Source organism: Triticum urartu, unplaced genomic scaffold (genome assembly GCF_003073215.2).
Source record: "Triticum urartu cultivar G1812 unplaced genomic scaffold, Tu2.1 TuUngrouped_contig_6166, whole genome shotgun sequence".
NCBI classification, from domain to species: Eukaryota; Viridiplantae; Streptophyta; class Magnoliopsida; order Poales; family Poaceae; genus Triticum; species Triticum urartu.
Window position 1 is genome coordinate 2,991 of NW_024116903.1, and position 14,754 is coordinate 17,744.

General features: G+C 39.9%; 1 pseudogene; it reads right to left on the bottom strand.

Annotated features, from left to right (window-relative positions):
- Positions 1-488: 488 nt before the first annotated feature.
- LOC125530237 lies at positions 489-7,411 on the bottom strand (annotated as a pseudogene).
- Positions 7,412-14,754: the final 7,343 nt, after the last annotated feature.

Genomic DNA, 14,754 nt, shown 5'->3' on the forward strand with positions numbered 1-14,754 from the left:
GAGGCCGTGTATAGGAGCTGCCGTCGGGCGGCCGGCGACCATGAACAGGACCGGCCTCTTCACAGCTCAGGCTCAAACTAGCTCATAGTGCAACTCCATCACGTATAATTTTGTGATGGTCCATAACTCGGGAAATGTTCATAGGGTTTGGTAAAAGTAGCACCCATTTTTTTAGCTTATTCCACACATTGCGTGACATATCAGGGATAAATAAGCAGAATTATTAATCAGCAACGCTTGAGTAGACAACTTGTTTAGGATTAGTCTCGGACTCAATGCATGGGTACCGAATAATAAATCCTAGTAATATATCATGAGTTCTCACATGAAGAAGATGCTTCCTTTTTGAAAATTACTCCAACTAAGTTGCAGAGTTCGCACAAAACAGAACAGATAGAAAAACACCACAGACGTGCCAGAAACATAAAATGAATCGATTACAGTTTATGAACAACAAACAAGGATACATTTGAGCAGATTAGCAAACTTTGACTAAGCAGACGCAACAATAACTTAGTAGGAGTCTCCCTTTCACCGTCCAGATAAAGGGATTAACTCTGACATCCCACCGGTATAACCAGACCGGAAGGAGTACTCCTCGTTGCTTACTCCAGAAATCGTCAACTGAAATTGCCTTCGAATTTCAGCATCCATGGGGTTCACGCTACTAGTTGAAGCAGAAACAGACAGCTTTTCGGTTGAAACTACTGGCAACAACTCTTTGAGCCTTGAAACAACCTTGGTCATGGTCGGCCTGTTGATGGCCGCGTGTTCGACGCAGTTCATGGCGAGGTCTACCACACTCTGGAGAGAACTAGCATCGTACTGATCCAACAACCTCTTGTCCACGATGTCATGAATATTGCCCATGGCAATCTTATGGCGTACCCAGTTAGGTAGATGAAAGGTCTGAGGCTCCATCAATACCAGGGGCTGGCCAGTGATGATCTCCAAAAGCACGATGCCGAAGCTATAAACATCTGTCTTGACTGTGAGTTGGAAAGTTGCATGGTACTCAGGGTCGAGGTAGCCAAGAGTGCCAGCAGCAACAGTAGATATATGTGTGTGAGCATCATTAAAAGCACGGGAAAGCCCAAAATCAGATATTATCCCCACCAGATTCTTGTCTAGAAGGATGTTGGGGGTCTTTACATCTCTGTGAACTATTGATGGGGTGCATGACTCATGTAGATACTCCAGGCCTATAGTTTATTGAAGTTCATACTTAGTCAAAACAAGCATACTTACATACAATACATAAAATTAGTAAATAATTGAAATATGGACCTTGTGCAGCATCAAGTGCAATATGAAGTCGTTGTTCCCAATTCAAACTATAGTCATCTCCTGCATCAAGAAATCCGACATTAATATAAGTTCCTTGATACGTGCATAGCACATAAATATATGTTTTTATTATTGGTACTACTACCATTATTATTACTACTACTACTTCTACCACCACTACTACCACCACCACCACCACCACTATTAATACTATTATTGTTACCATGTTGTACATATATATAAGCTAACAAATTATGCACACTGCCTTAATGGTTAAGCATAGATCCTATTGATATATTAAGATCTTAAACCTGCATAAAACTGAGCTTTGATATTCAAGAGGCGACCGATGCTTTTCCTTCTCTTTACGAGAGTTTTTGTTATATCCAACTATTAAATTATTACTTTAATTTTTTCCTCTAGAGTTGATTTCATTCTTAATGGCTTTGAAAGATGCTTACAATCCCATCATGTCATGGTTATGACTCTAGGGGTGTAACTATGCTTTCCTCGGTTCGTTAGCCACATATCTATGAGCGATTAATTGAACATTCCATGGTTGTGACTTCAAGAATGTGCTGCTAGGGCCTTACTTCTTACTACATAATCTACATATACATAGTAAATTAGGTCCACCAACTTACTATGTGCAACCAACCACACATGTAACAAGAAATCATATTGACAGTTAGATATTAAAAGGTGTACTATCTTGGCTTTGGAGATCATTTTTTGTACTTATGGACATGTCCTATGATTTTTATATTACTCTATAAAACACCATATATTCATATATTTTGAGAAGTACTTGTATCACAAGGGTTAATTAGACTATGTGGACAAGGTGTCTATTTTGGTTGTTTGTTTTGGAGGAATTAAAACCCTGAATTTCTCAATCTGTATTTTAGATTTTACCAATTTTAGGTTTGGCTGAGGGTTAAAATTTATTGATTTAAGTCAAAAACAGCTTCTATACATATTTAACTTCAACTTAACAAGTCAACTATGTTTGATATAAACATTAATAAAAGGTAAAAAATTAATAAATAAACCTCCTCTGATGAGCTGTTGAAGATTCCCTCTCGACATGAAGTCATAAATGAGAGCGAGGCACTTCTTGTTTTGGCAATATCCTTTCAAAGTCACAAGATTCTTGTGATGAACTTTGGACAAGGTTTGTACCTGCGGCAATACATGTAGTTATCAAACATACAAGCCAATTGCATTTATTGCATATAGGCTACATAAAGGTATATTTATGCTGCTGACTTATCGTATAGTCTCTATTGAAGAAAAAAATGATTCAACCATGTTGATTTCATGTTATACCTCAGGGAGGAAGTCGGTTGACTCCGCTATTGATGTTTCCATCAGCACCTTAATGGCTACTTCATCACCATTTTCCAGTTTGCCATGATAAACAATACCAAAACCTCCTTTTCCAATGATTGATTGGAAGTCATTTGTTATGAGTTTGAGCTCTACGTATGTGAATCGTCTGAGGTCAACATGTAGGGAAGTTTCCTCCTCATACATGGCATAATCCTCATGGTCTGACTTCCCTGCTTAGTCAAGAATTTACGTTTACATGAAAGTTTAGGTATGAAGTTGCTGTCTAACATCTACCTAATTTTATTGCAGCGATGAAAGGGGATTTTAGAGCGTAAAATTTATATTTTACCTTTCCAGCATAACTTCCAGAATATGCACATCAATACTAGGAGGGATACCAGTACGACAGGAACCGTCACTGTGATAAGCATTGTTTGTATGATGTTCTTCTTCTTATTTGAGCAGTATGTATCTTTGACTTTTGAGCATATGGGGTTGCCTTCCAATCTTGTGACACAAATGCACAACATATCTATAAATCATCTCTCAAACATATTAGCTAAAACGGCTCTATAAAATTATGATTGTAACATACCTCTGATTTATAGCGCGACTGACCCTCTAATAGTTCTTATAAGGACCTCCAACCTCTAAATTAATAGACTGCGTTGTTTTCAAATCGCATCCTGTTATGAATAGGCTATTGTCTTCCTCTCATGTTGAAGGCTCACATATGATAAATCAGTTGTAGTTACTAGATGCTAGCATATGTTACCGGGGTACGTTTGGATCAATAAGCACTGCAAAAGTATGACTATTTACTAATTGGGTGCCACAACTTAGTCGCATTTGACGAGAGTTTACACATTTAGTTGGTTGATCTATAGAAGTGTGGTGTTGCACAAGTAGAAAGTGAACATGTGTAGTTCTTGTTTGGCAAGGCGTGCCAAAGGAACATAATGTTTTTCCACCAATAATTTATATAGTATTTGCAACTATTGTTTCTAACTGTCCAATTATTTATGTGACAATGAACCTTGGGTTGAGCCTATTGGTGTGTTTTCTAGTTTGATCACAAATAGAAATATATCAAGGAATTGCGCAATAGAGTATGTCAAACCTTAAATCAAGCAAACCAGCCTGAAACCTTTGAAGAATAGAATCAGGGATTGGCCCGACGAGCTGGTTGTGTGACAAATTGCTGGAAAATAATAGTTAAATTATTCATGTGAAATCTATATCACCAACCAAATATGCAATCAGACTTACAGAATCTTGAGTGACTTTAGTTGATAGTCTGGAATAGCTCCCGTCAAATTGTTGTGTGATAAATCCCTATATGTTTAGTTTTTAGTGTCAAAATTATGTCAACACAATCGCAATAAGTGTCTAGCATATGAATACATTGTGGTAAGTACCACTTGCAGGTTTTCTAGTGATACCATGTTCATGAATGATACGGCTAATCCACCTTTCAATCCACTCGCAGAGAGATTTCTGCGAAAGCAACTCAAGTTACAACAAGTTCTATTTGTGTTCTCAAGATCTAAGGTTTACAATAAATTATTTATATGGTCAAGGTTTACAATAAATTACATGCTTTTCATTTCAACTAAATTATCTGTGTTATCAAGATCTTAGGCAGTAAAAAACATGACCGAGTATCTGCATAGTAAAATATTTATGCATAACAGTACATATTTGGAGAAAGACTTAAATTAAGAGGGGGCTTTTGTGGAGCATTAAACTTATGCACTTAAATTGTTAAAAAATGAATGCTTTAATTTCAAATGTATATGGTAATATATTCTTACACTGAGACAATCCTAGGATTCTGGTTGCTCTTTGAGTAGTCACAAGTCAAACCTTCCCAGCTATATTCTCTTGGGGAGCACGGATCTCCATTCCAGTTTATTCGTGTCAAATTGTAGTGGTTCTTGGCTTCTATCATGTATTTGACTACAATAGGAAAAACACAGAAAAATATGAACGCGGAATAAAAAATATGTATATATTGGTTATAGGGCTTATATGTATTAAAAAGATGAAAACATTAACTTAAGTACTAGTGTTATATGAGGGCATCCTTTCCATTTTCCAGATTGGATTTCTAAGGATAGAGGTTATTTTTGAAGGTTTTGATTTTCTCGGGGTGTCTCCGTATATACAAGGAGATACCTGCTACTGAATGAAGTATACTAGAAGTTACCCTAACTTCTCCCATCTCTCTCCTTTCACTAGCCGAAGCATCTCCAACAGGCTAAGCGGCAGGTCATGATAACAAGTTGCAAAGTTATTTCAGATGCAAGTATTTATATTTTCATATAATTGAATAAATTGTATGAATTCATTGCTCAACTATGGTCTTAGCCATGGCTCATTCACAATTTGACCTTTTTATATTCTGGCTTACTCAGGAGTTGAGTATACTAGTGAGCCAGCCGGCTGATGAACTTGTTTCTACTACTTCAATGACAATACCAAATGGAGTCAAGAATCTTCGGGGGCCTAAACAGTGATATCGCGGTCATTGACATTTCTTTATAAACACATGCATGCAGCTGGAGGTGCTATTCAAGCAACTGAATAAATTGCATCAAGATCATGTGAATCTGTCATATAATAAATGATAAGTGTGTAATGAACATGCAGCATATACATCAGCTTACCATCTTCCGAGTCAGTAGTGAGGTTATCCATCCGAACGAGCCAGTACAGCTCTTCCGCGTTGATCAACGGCGGGGGGGGTGGGGCGCCGCTTACCATCTTCCGAGTAGTGTGGGGTTTTCCCCACCGGAGGGAGCCAGTACAGCTCTTCCGCGTTGATCAACGGCGGGAGTGTTGAGCTGCCTGTCTTTTTCAGTAGGAAGGATGCATTTGGGTTGCGCAAGAACCGTCCGTTCTGGTGCATGCTGTCCACCTGGAATCGTGAAGGGGAGAAGTCTGAAAACAGCAATTCGCCGGTGCTGTAGATGTCGAACCTCCTGTTCGGGTTGCTCCCATTAATCTCGGCAAAGTGAAAGATTGGGAGAAGCTGCAGGCTCTTAGTGTCTAGATTGGCATGTGCTGTCGAGGAGACGATTATCCCGGAGTAGTTCATGTCTACGGACAAGGCATTCTGCATGATGACCGACGGTATATTGAAGAAGTTGTTGCCTGGGAGGCTCTCCACTTTATTGGTAGTGTTCAGGTTCATGCCGGGGAAGAGTGTGGAGAAGCTTCGCCAGAAGCGGTCATAATTGTCCGTTGGATACCTTAATCGACCACAAGGACACAGAAAAAAGACAGATAAATAGCTAGCACGGTACAGTTTGGTATTTACTTACAATTTGTATGAGATCTAGCAACCCTGACTACTCATCGCCTTGAGATTTACTAGTATTAGTTTTTGTTAGAAGCAGTTGCAGGATAACAGAAAAAAGGAGCAAACACTTTATATGCATTAAGCAAGCAAACTGAATCGAAAACCATTTGTAGACACAAGTTAGATCTACACCAAAATTATTATGGATGGACTCCTCATCTCATCTCACCTTGTGATAAAGTCGGTGACGTTGCCATATCTGGTTCGACCCAAAAGGCTGATTGAAACAGAAGTATTGACAAAAGGGTACATTGTATCTTCGAGTGGCCTTAACTCCAACGAGGATATGAAGGGAACCCCTGAACCGAAGTTTACCAAGCAGACGGACACGGAGTTGCTCGGAGCAACGGTAAGTACCTCGTTCCATACCACCTCCGATGGGTCCCAGTTTGTCAAGTTCACCGTAGCCCAGGAATTAACGCTGATATGGAGCCCAAACAGAAACAGCGACCCGTCCAGAGTCTTGTTCAACCCATCATAGTTGCCATAAGTAAACGTGGCTCTCAATAGATACTTCTTATCGATGGTTGATGGCAGTGTATAGCAATTCCTTGAGCCGCGAGGAAAGCTCCTCAGGGTTTTTTGTTGCTCATTGAAGGCAGCAGCCATAAACTGTTGAGAAATCTGTTTTCTCATGCCACCCTGTACAAATCCAGCGTCGGCATCGAACCGTAGCCCGGTGGCGCTGTCGTTGTATGAACTGCTGTTTCTCAATCCACAGTCGATGCTTATGAACCCTATACAATGGAGAATATGTATCAATTTCATGTGCTCCAACATCCAACGATTTGGGATTGATTGATGCAAGATCACTAGCTGCGCACTGGATACTCAGAAGCTGATAATAATGTTTGGCTGTTCAGATTACTGTAAAGCGAGATTTCTTTAAGTTGCATGCTCAAGTAAACACAAGTGTACTGTATGCCTTGCAGATTGAGCATAGCTTTAAGGCCCCTCCCAATGCTCCACCTTGTACAGGTGCTAAGCCTTCCACGTAGGCAAAAAATCTGATGTGGCAAGTTATTTAAGAGGAGAGAGATGAGTGTGGTGACCCCAGACAGAACCAATGCTAAGCGCGTGAACCTAGGCAAAACATTTAAAGGAAGGAAGCCCACCAATACATGAAGAGCTTTAGTTGCTAAAACATTAAATGAAGTAAGCTTAGCAACCATAAGCTAAGCACCTATGCATTGGGGAGTATAGTTGCTAAGCTATTTAATGTGCTTAGCATCTCATCTAAGCACCCATGCATTGGCAGCAGCCTAAGTTGCATAGCTTAAAGAAAAGGTAGGAGGATATGGCTTGTGTTACCAGAGGGAGGTTGGCCGTAGACTTTAATCGTAATGACCAGGTTGAGCAGCAGCGCCAAGATCCATGCCAGTTTGGTACCTGGCCAGCACATGAAATTGATCACCATGGTTTCAAGCAAGAAACGGCGTACATATCTGCTACAAGTGACTTGTGGAGCTAGTTATATAGCAGAGGAAAATATAACCAATTAGCGCGTACGGTTTAGTCCTTGCTTCCCATGACTTGGCCTCCATGCGCACGGTGTGAAGAAAACAAAAGTTTGGTTCAAAGAAATGCAACTTGCATTAATCATAGAGATACTGCAAGTTGCCGTGGAATTTGTTTGGCCGTCTTTGCAATTTTCCCGACAGCGTGCAGGAACTCGTGTGTTTTGACCAACCATGCATGCAACTCGGTCCAATAAGCTATAGCGAAATCACACGTTTATCGTTTATTGACCCAGTTCTGCTATGCGGTTGGACGAAATGCTGAAATGGGCGCCGGTACAAGGGATCGTTTGCCAGACGAGCTATGGAGCTTCTTTAAAAATTAGGAAAACGCTTATAGTACTCCGTCCGTTTCTTTTTAGTCTGCATATAAGATTTGGCCAAAGTCAAACTTTATTAACTTTGACTAAGTTTATAGAAAAAAATATTAAGATTCACAAAACCAATATTTTTAGATGCATCATGAAAGTAATTTTCATATCATATAACTTTAGTATTGTAGATGTTGATATTTTTTCTATAAAGTTGGTCAAACTTTACAAAATTTGACTTTGACCAAATCTTATATGCACACTAAAAAGAAACGGAGGGAGTAATATAAGAACCAACAGGAACGACCACATCTAAAGCATTGTTTTTTCCCGTTTGTTTCTTTAATAGCTTTTTTTATTTAAACACGGTACAAACGCAAGCGCTCATATACATGTGCATACGCAAACCAATCTGTGGTTGGAAAGTTAGTGGGACTGTGGTATCCCCAGCCTACCAGGGTTCAATTCCTAGTGCTTGCATTTATTCTTGGATTTATTTCAGGATTCCGGTGGTACACATTCGGTGGGAGGAGACGTTCCCGTCGATGATGAGGTGTCTACGGTTACTACGTAAATTTCAAGATGATATGCCGGCTCAGTCTCTCGAAGGTGCTCATAGGAGTAGGGTGTGCATGTGTGCGTTCATAGGGATGTGTGTATGGGCAGGTATATGAGCGCTTGCGTCTGTACTGTGTTCAAAAAAATATACACGCGCATACATTCACCCATATGAACGCACACACGCATAACCTACCTCTATGAGCACATCGAGAGACCGAGGCGGCATATCATCTTGAGATTTACGAAGTCATCGTAGGCGCCTTGTCGTCGACGGGAACGTCTCCTCCGACTGAATGCGCATTGCCAGAAATCTTCAAATCAATCCAAGAATAATGCAAGCACTATGACTTGAACCCTAGTGGGTCAGGGACATCACTTGTCCATCTACCAATCAAAGATTGGTTTCCTCTTTATTAGTTTTTGTTTTTTTATTTTCTTTCCTGTTTATTTTTCTAAAACAAAATTTTCAAAAATTGTTAGCATGTTTTGTCAGACTGTTTGCAAATGACAAAAAATATTCGCAATTCCAAAAAAAAGTCCGGGAAATTCAAAAAATATCGAGATTTCTAAAAAATGTTCCCGTTTTATAAAAATGTCTGGAATCTCTAAAATTATATACATATTAAATACTGATTACCATTTTCGAAACAAGTTCACGTATGTACTGGCTATGTCCGTTCCTGTCGTCCTATATAATTCAACTTTTACGTCATCTATACCAATCCATATGATGAAATAACGAAATAAGAAATATTGTTTGACCTGATGTGCCCGATAGGGTCAGGTTCCACGATGGGTCTCTTGCTGCACACATTGATAGGGTCTTTGGTTTCGGAAGGACCTGATAATTCGGTCAGGCATGGTTATGGTAGAGTTTGACCCGATCAAAACCGACCACAGTACCTCGCTTGTGGAAAAAGTTCATCTCTTTTTCTTATAAAATTTGGGAAACAACCATAGATTTTGTAAATAAAAGATCTACCTATTCCTGATTTTTTCAAATTTTGTGATTTTTTTGAAAAATATACCTATATAAAAATTCCACAGACTTTGAAACAATAATGTGGATATTTGTAATATTTGGTAACATAGTTGAAAAAAATCACAGATTTTCAGTAAAGACTTCACTAAAAAGTTCAAGAAATTGAAAAATATTCACAAATATGAGAAAAAGTTCACAAATTTGATTTTTTTTCTTTAAAAAAATTCACGCATGTGCAAAAGTAGGAAAAACAAAAAACGAAAAACAGATGCTTCTTGGAGAAACAGCCTTGGTGCCAAGCTCGAGGAAGCTGAGATCATGAAGAAATTTTTCAGTTCGGTGAGTGACAAATTCGTGTACATCATCGACACACTCAAGCAGCTTTATGATATCGATGACATGACCATAACGGAGGCGATTGGACGCCTGCGGAGATGGGAAGAGAATGCTCGTGGATGTAAAAAAACAAAGGAGAAGGTGGTGACCAACTCATGTACTCGCACGCAGATTGGGAGGCCCCAGGTAGCAAAGGAAGGTGTGACAGTGGCGAAGGCTCAAGCAACGTGAAACGCGGCGGACAAACCGGAGAAGGCAAGCCACAAGGTCGTGGTAATGCGGACCGATCTAAAGATTCGAAGCAACGAAACTTGGATATGTCCGAGGTAAAGTGCTATAACTGCAACAAGATGTGTCACTTGGCAAAGGGTTGTCCGGAGCCTATCAAGCGAGAGATCAAGGCAAATTTAGTGAAGCAAGAAGACGAACGTCCAAGTCTTCCGATGGCCGAAATTTGTGATCTCGTCAAAACGGTGGTTGTGAAACCAAACTGGAAGGTGATACTTCATGAGATGAAAGTAATACTGAAGTTATCCGAAAACTAGAATGTGTCGTGCTATCCATAGTTTAAAAAACCGAACCGAGAATCGAACCGGAAAGGCTGCTGGTTCAGGTTTTTACCGGTCGGACCGCCGGTTCACCGGTTCGATTGTCAGTTTTTTAAGCAATAAAATAATATATTTTTACTAATAAATACACCAATAAATAGAAGGAACAAAGTGTAATCACCTGACAGAGTAACAAGTAACTAAATGTTAATATGTAATTCACATACATGATACTTCCTAACGTCCTATATCACGTATTCACATCGTACATGATTCAAATCTCGTAGCAACAACAAGCAGAATGACCAGGAAGCAAGCAATGAAGCAACATGCCAAATTGCCAATTAGCAACATAGTACCAAGCCAGCAACATAATTCAGTCCCATAAATCATAAATTCATAATAATGCATAGTCTCTCATAGTTTAGTAGCAACAAGAGGTAAGGTAATAACCAAGGTCTGAAGCTGTCAAACATAGTATCAACCTCCCAAACATAGTTTCAACTCTCAACTCTCACACATCAAATAAAACATAGTCTTTCTCATAGACAAATAGCAACAGCCAACAAGCATGACGGCAGAATAAGAATTAACGATATTGGAAGTTCCAATCAATCGTACTTGGTCCACGTGGTGCGTCATCATCCATATCATTGTCCTCATCATCATGTCCGTCATTTGCACCCTCGTTGGCTGTTGGGACGTTTGTATGGTCATTTGCACCATCCATGTCATTGTCCTCCTCATCATCCTCAATCACAAGATCATCATCTACACCATAGAAGTTTATGTGCTCAAAATCAGGAATAATGGGTAAATAACGGAAAAAATGGCCAAGTGAATGAATAGAAACATTACCATTCATATTGCAATTTATCTCGCTGTCATTGTCATGTGGTGTACATCCTTTGCGGAATAATTCTATTTCTTCCACACTTAGTACAATGGGATCATCTTCAAGAATCCAATTTTCATCAAACTTGCCAATGTCCTCCAAACTAATTGGGTCATAGTTTCTAGTTTGGGACATACACCTAAACATGCAATGAAATTATAAACTGTGCAAGTGTGCAACATACAAAAAAGAGAATAAAGTAGGTAGTAGGGATAACATAAAGAGAGCACCTTTGCTCCAGCCTTGAGTTGTAGTGCACATAAGCAATATCATTCATTCTTTGATGCTCAAGTCTGTTTCTTTTTTTGGAGTGAATATGTTCAAACAAACTCCAATTTCTCTCACATCCTGAAGCACTACAAGTTTGACTCAAGACACGAATGGCAAGCTTTTGCAAGTTTGGAGCACTACAACCATAATTCGACCACCATTCATCTAAAGAAAAGAAAGCACGTGCATATTTCAAAATCACTTAATGCTGAAATTGGAAAATGAATAACAAAAGATGAAGGCATTAGACATACCAGGAAGCATTGTAGCTCGGTCACTAATGGCTGACACTCTACCAAAATCATCTTCCGCACCTCTGAAAATCTTCATCTCTCGCGTCAAAGCTTTACGCAAATCTGCATCATTTGATGCATACCTCTCAATAGCATCTATAACTCCGGAGGTAGTGGTATGGTACTTTGACATAAGCTCTTCATCGTATTGGTTGATTGGATTAAACCAAAATCCAGCTGCATGCAGATTTTTATTCAAGTGATTATCCCACCTATCCTCTATAATTTTAAGAACAGGTTGCTGAATGTCCCTTTTCTTTCTTTGAAACCTCTTCTCAATCTCCTCAATGGCAGCATGTAATGCTCCAAACACATACCCCATTGCTGGCCTTTTATCACTATCAACAATTCTTAGCACACGAACTAAAGGTTCCGAGAATTGGCAAACCGAAGCACAATCTTTCCAAAACTGTTGGTCAAGTACATGGTCAACAAACCTTTTACCTTTTGTCTCCTTTGAATTTGAGGTCGACTTCCACTCTTTGGATAGAACCATAGAACGAAGAGCATCTTTTTGCTTATAGATACTTTGCAATGCAACAAAATGAGTAGCAAATCGAGTTGGTGTTGGACGAAGTATCTCTCTTCCATTAGTGAACTTTCTCATAAGATAAAGTGGAAAGGAATGGTTATACAAATAGGAAGTGATTTTAGTTGCATGATTTATAGCTGATTGCACTAGTGGCAGTTTTCCCAAATCAGTCAGGATCAAATTCAAGCAATGGGCAGCACATGGAGACCAATAAAGTGAAGGAAATTCAGCCTCTAATTTCTTTCCAGCTAAAACCATGTTCGAGGCATTATCTGTGACAAAGTGGACCACATTATCTACTCCAACAAAACGGACAACATCGCTGAATAATTTGGACAAGAAATCACCGGTTTTGGAACTAGCAGTGGCATCAACAGATTTGAGGAAGATCATACCTTTTGGACAATAGACCAAAAAGTTTATGAGAGTTCTTTTCTTCTTAAATGTCCACCCATCGGCCATAATGGTGCAGCCACTCTCCTTCCATGCTTTACGGTAGCTCTCAGAAAACTTCTTGGTATTTTCAACATTTTTTGCTAGCAAAGGACCTCGCATTTTGTACATACTTGGCCCTTTGTAACCAGAACCAATACCAGCAATTGCATCAATCATGGGCTGATAAAATCTTGAAGTTGTTGCATTGAAAGGAATGGATGCATCAAGAAACCATTTGTTTATAATCAAGTCAACTCTCTCTACTACTTCTTGAGATTGAATAACACTCTTCAATGTTGGTTGATCACCTGGAAGGGTTCTAGACATGAAGAATCTGTCCGGTCCTTTGCTTGTGGTAGGAACACGAACAACCGGTTGATTTGGTTAGCCTCTTTTGGCTCTAGTAGCAACATCTTGAGCTGAAACTTCCACACAATCCTCCAATATGCGAACATCAACATCTTGTGACTTCCTTTTCTTCTCCTCAAAGTTTGCAATGCTTTGCTTCATTTCATATCTAACCTCATCAGGAACTTTCATGCATATCTTCGCATCACCTTTTTCTCCAGCTAAATGACGCTTGAAACGATGAATGCCACCACCTTTGAACAGGTCATTGCAATACATGCAACGGATCATCTTCTTGTTTGCTTCATCAAGAACTTCAACACAATGTGCCCATGATGGATCAGATTTTGCTTTGGTTCTCGATTTTGTTTGTGCCTGTGAAGATTGGTACTCAAATGACGAGTTGGTTGTGCCACCGTCGGTTCCTGTCATGGGCGTCTCGGACGAACCCATCCTACTGTTGGAAGCCTGCAATGCACAAATATACAATTCGCATCAGCAAACAAATATACAAATTTGGCTGTATCATGAGTCATGACATGGGGCAAATTGCAAACCAGTATATCATGAGTCATGGATCCTAGAAATAAATAATAGAAGGATGGAGATTGGGGACAGACCGGCAGAGAAGAGAGGGGATTGCTCTGTTCATACCAGATTTAGCCGTCGGGGCGTGGCGGCGGAGCGGCGCGGGATGACGACTGGCGGCGCGGGCTCGTGCTGCTGGTCTGCTGCTGCCGGCGGCTAGTCTACTCAAATTCGAGGAATGCCTCTCCAGATTCAGTCAAAACCCTAGCAAAAGAGGGATTTGTTCTCTTTTCCCTTTCTACCCCCACCTTCTCTGCATAAAAATAAGTCGATCCAGGGGCTTTTCTGGAATCAACATCGAACCGGACGGTTCTTTGTAAACCGCCCGGTTCGTCGGTTTTCCCAAAAACCGGCCGGTTCGTCCGGTTTTTCCCGGTCCGATTGCATGAATGGTCTGCTGAGCTTAAAAACCCGATGTGATCTCTGGTTCCGGTTTTTTCCGGTCCGACCGCCGGTCCGGTCCGGTTTTTTAAACTATGGTGGTATCTAGACATGGGTGCCAGCAACTGAAGGAAATATGCCCTAGAGGCAATAATAAAGTTATTATTTATTTCCTTATATCATGATAAATGTTTATTATTCATGCTAGAATTGTATTAACCGGAAACATAATACATGTGTGAATACATAGACAAACAGAGTGTCACTAGTATGCCTCTACTTGACTAGCTCGTTAATCAAAGATGGTTATGTTTCCTAACCATGAACAAAAGAGTTGTTATTTGATTAACGAGATCACATCATTAGTTGAATGATCTGATTGACATGACCCATTCCATTAGCTTAGCACCCGATCGTTTAGTATGTTGCTATTGCTTTCTTCATGACTTATACATGTTCCTATGACTATGAGATTATGCAACCCCCGTTTACCGGAGGAACACTTTGTGTGCAACCAAACGTCACAACGTAAATGGGTGATTATAAAGGTGCTCTACAGGTGTCTCCAAAGGTAGATGTTGGGTTGGCGTATTTCGAGATTAGGATTTGTCACTCCGATTGTCGGAGAGGTATCTCTGGGCCCTCTCGGTAATGCACATCACATAAGCCTTGGAAGCATTGCAACCAATGAGTTAGTTGCGAGATGATGTATTACGGAACGAGTAAAGAGACTTGCCGGTAACGAGATTGAACTAGGTATTGAAATACCGACGA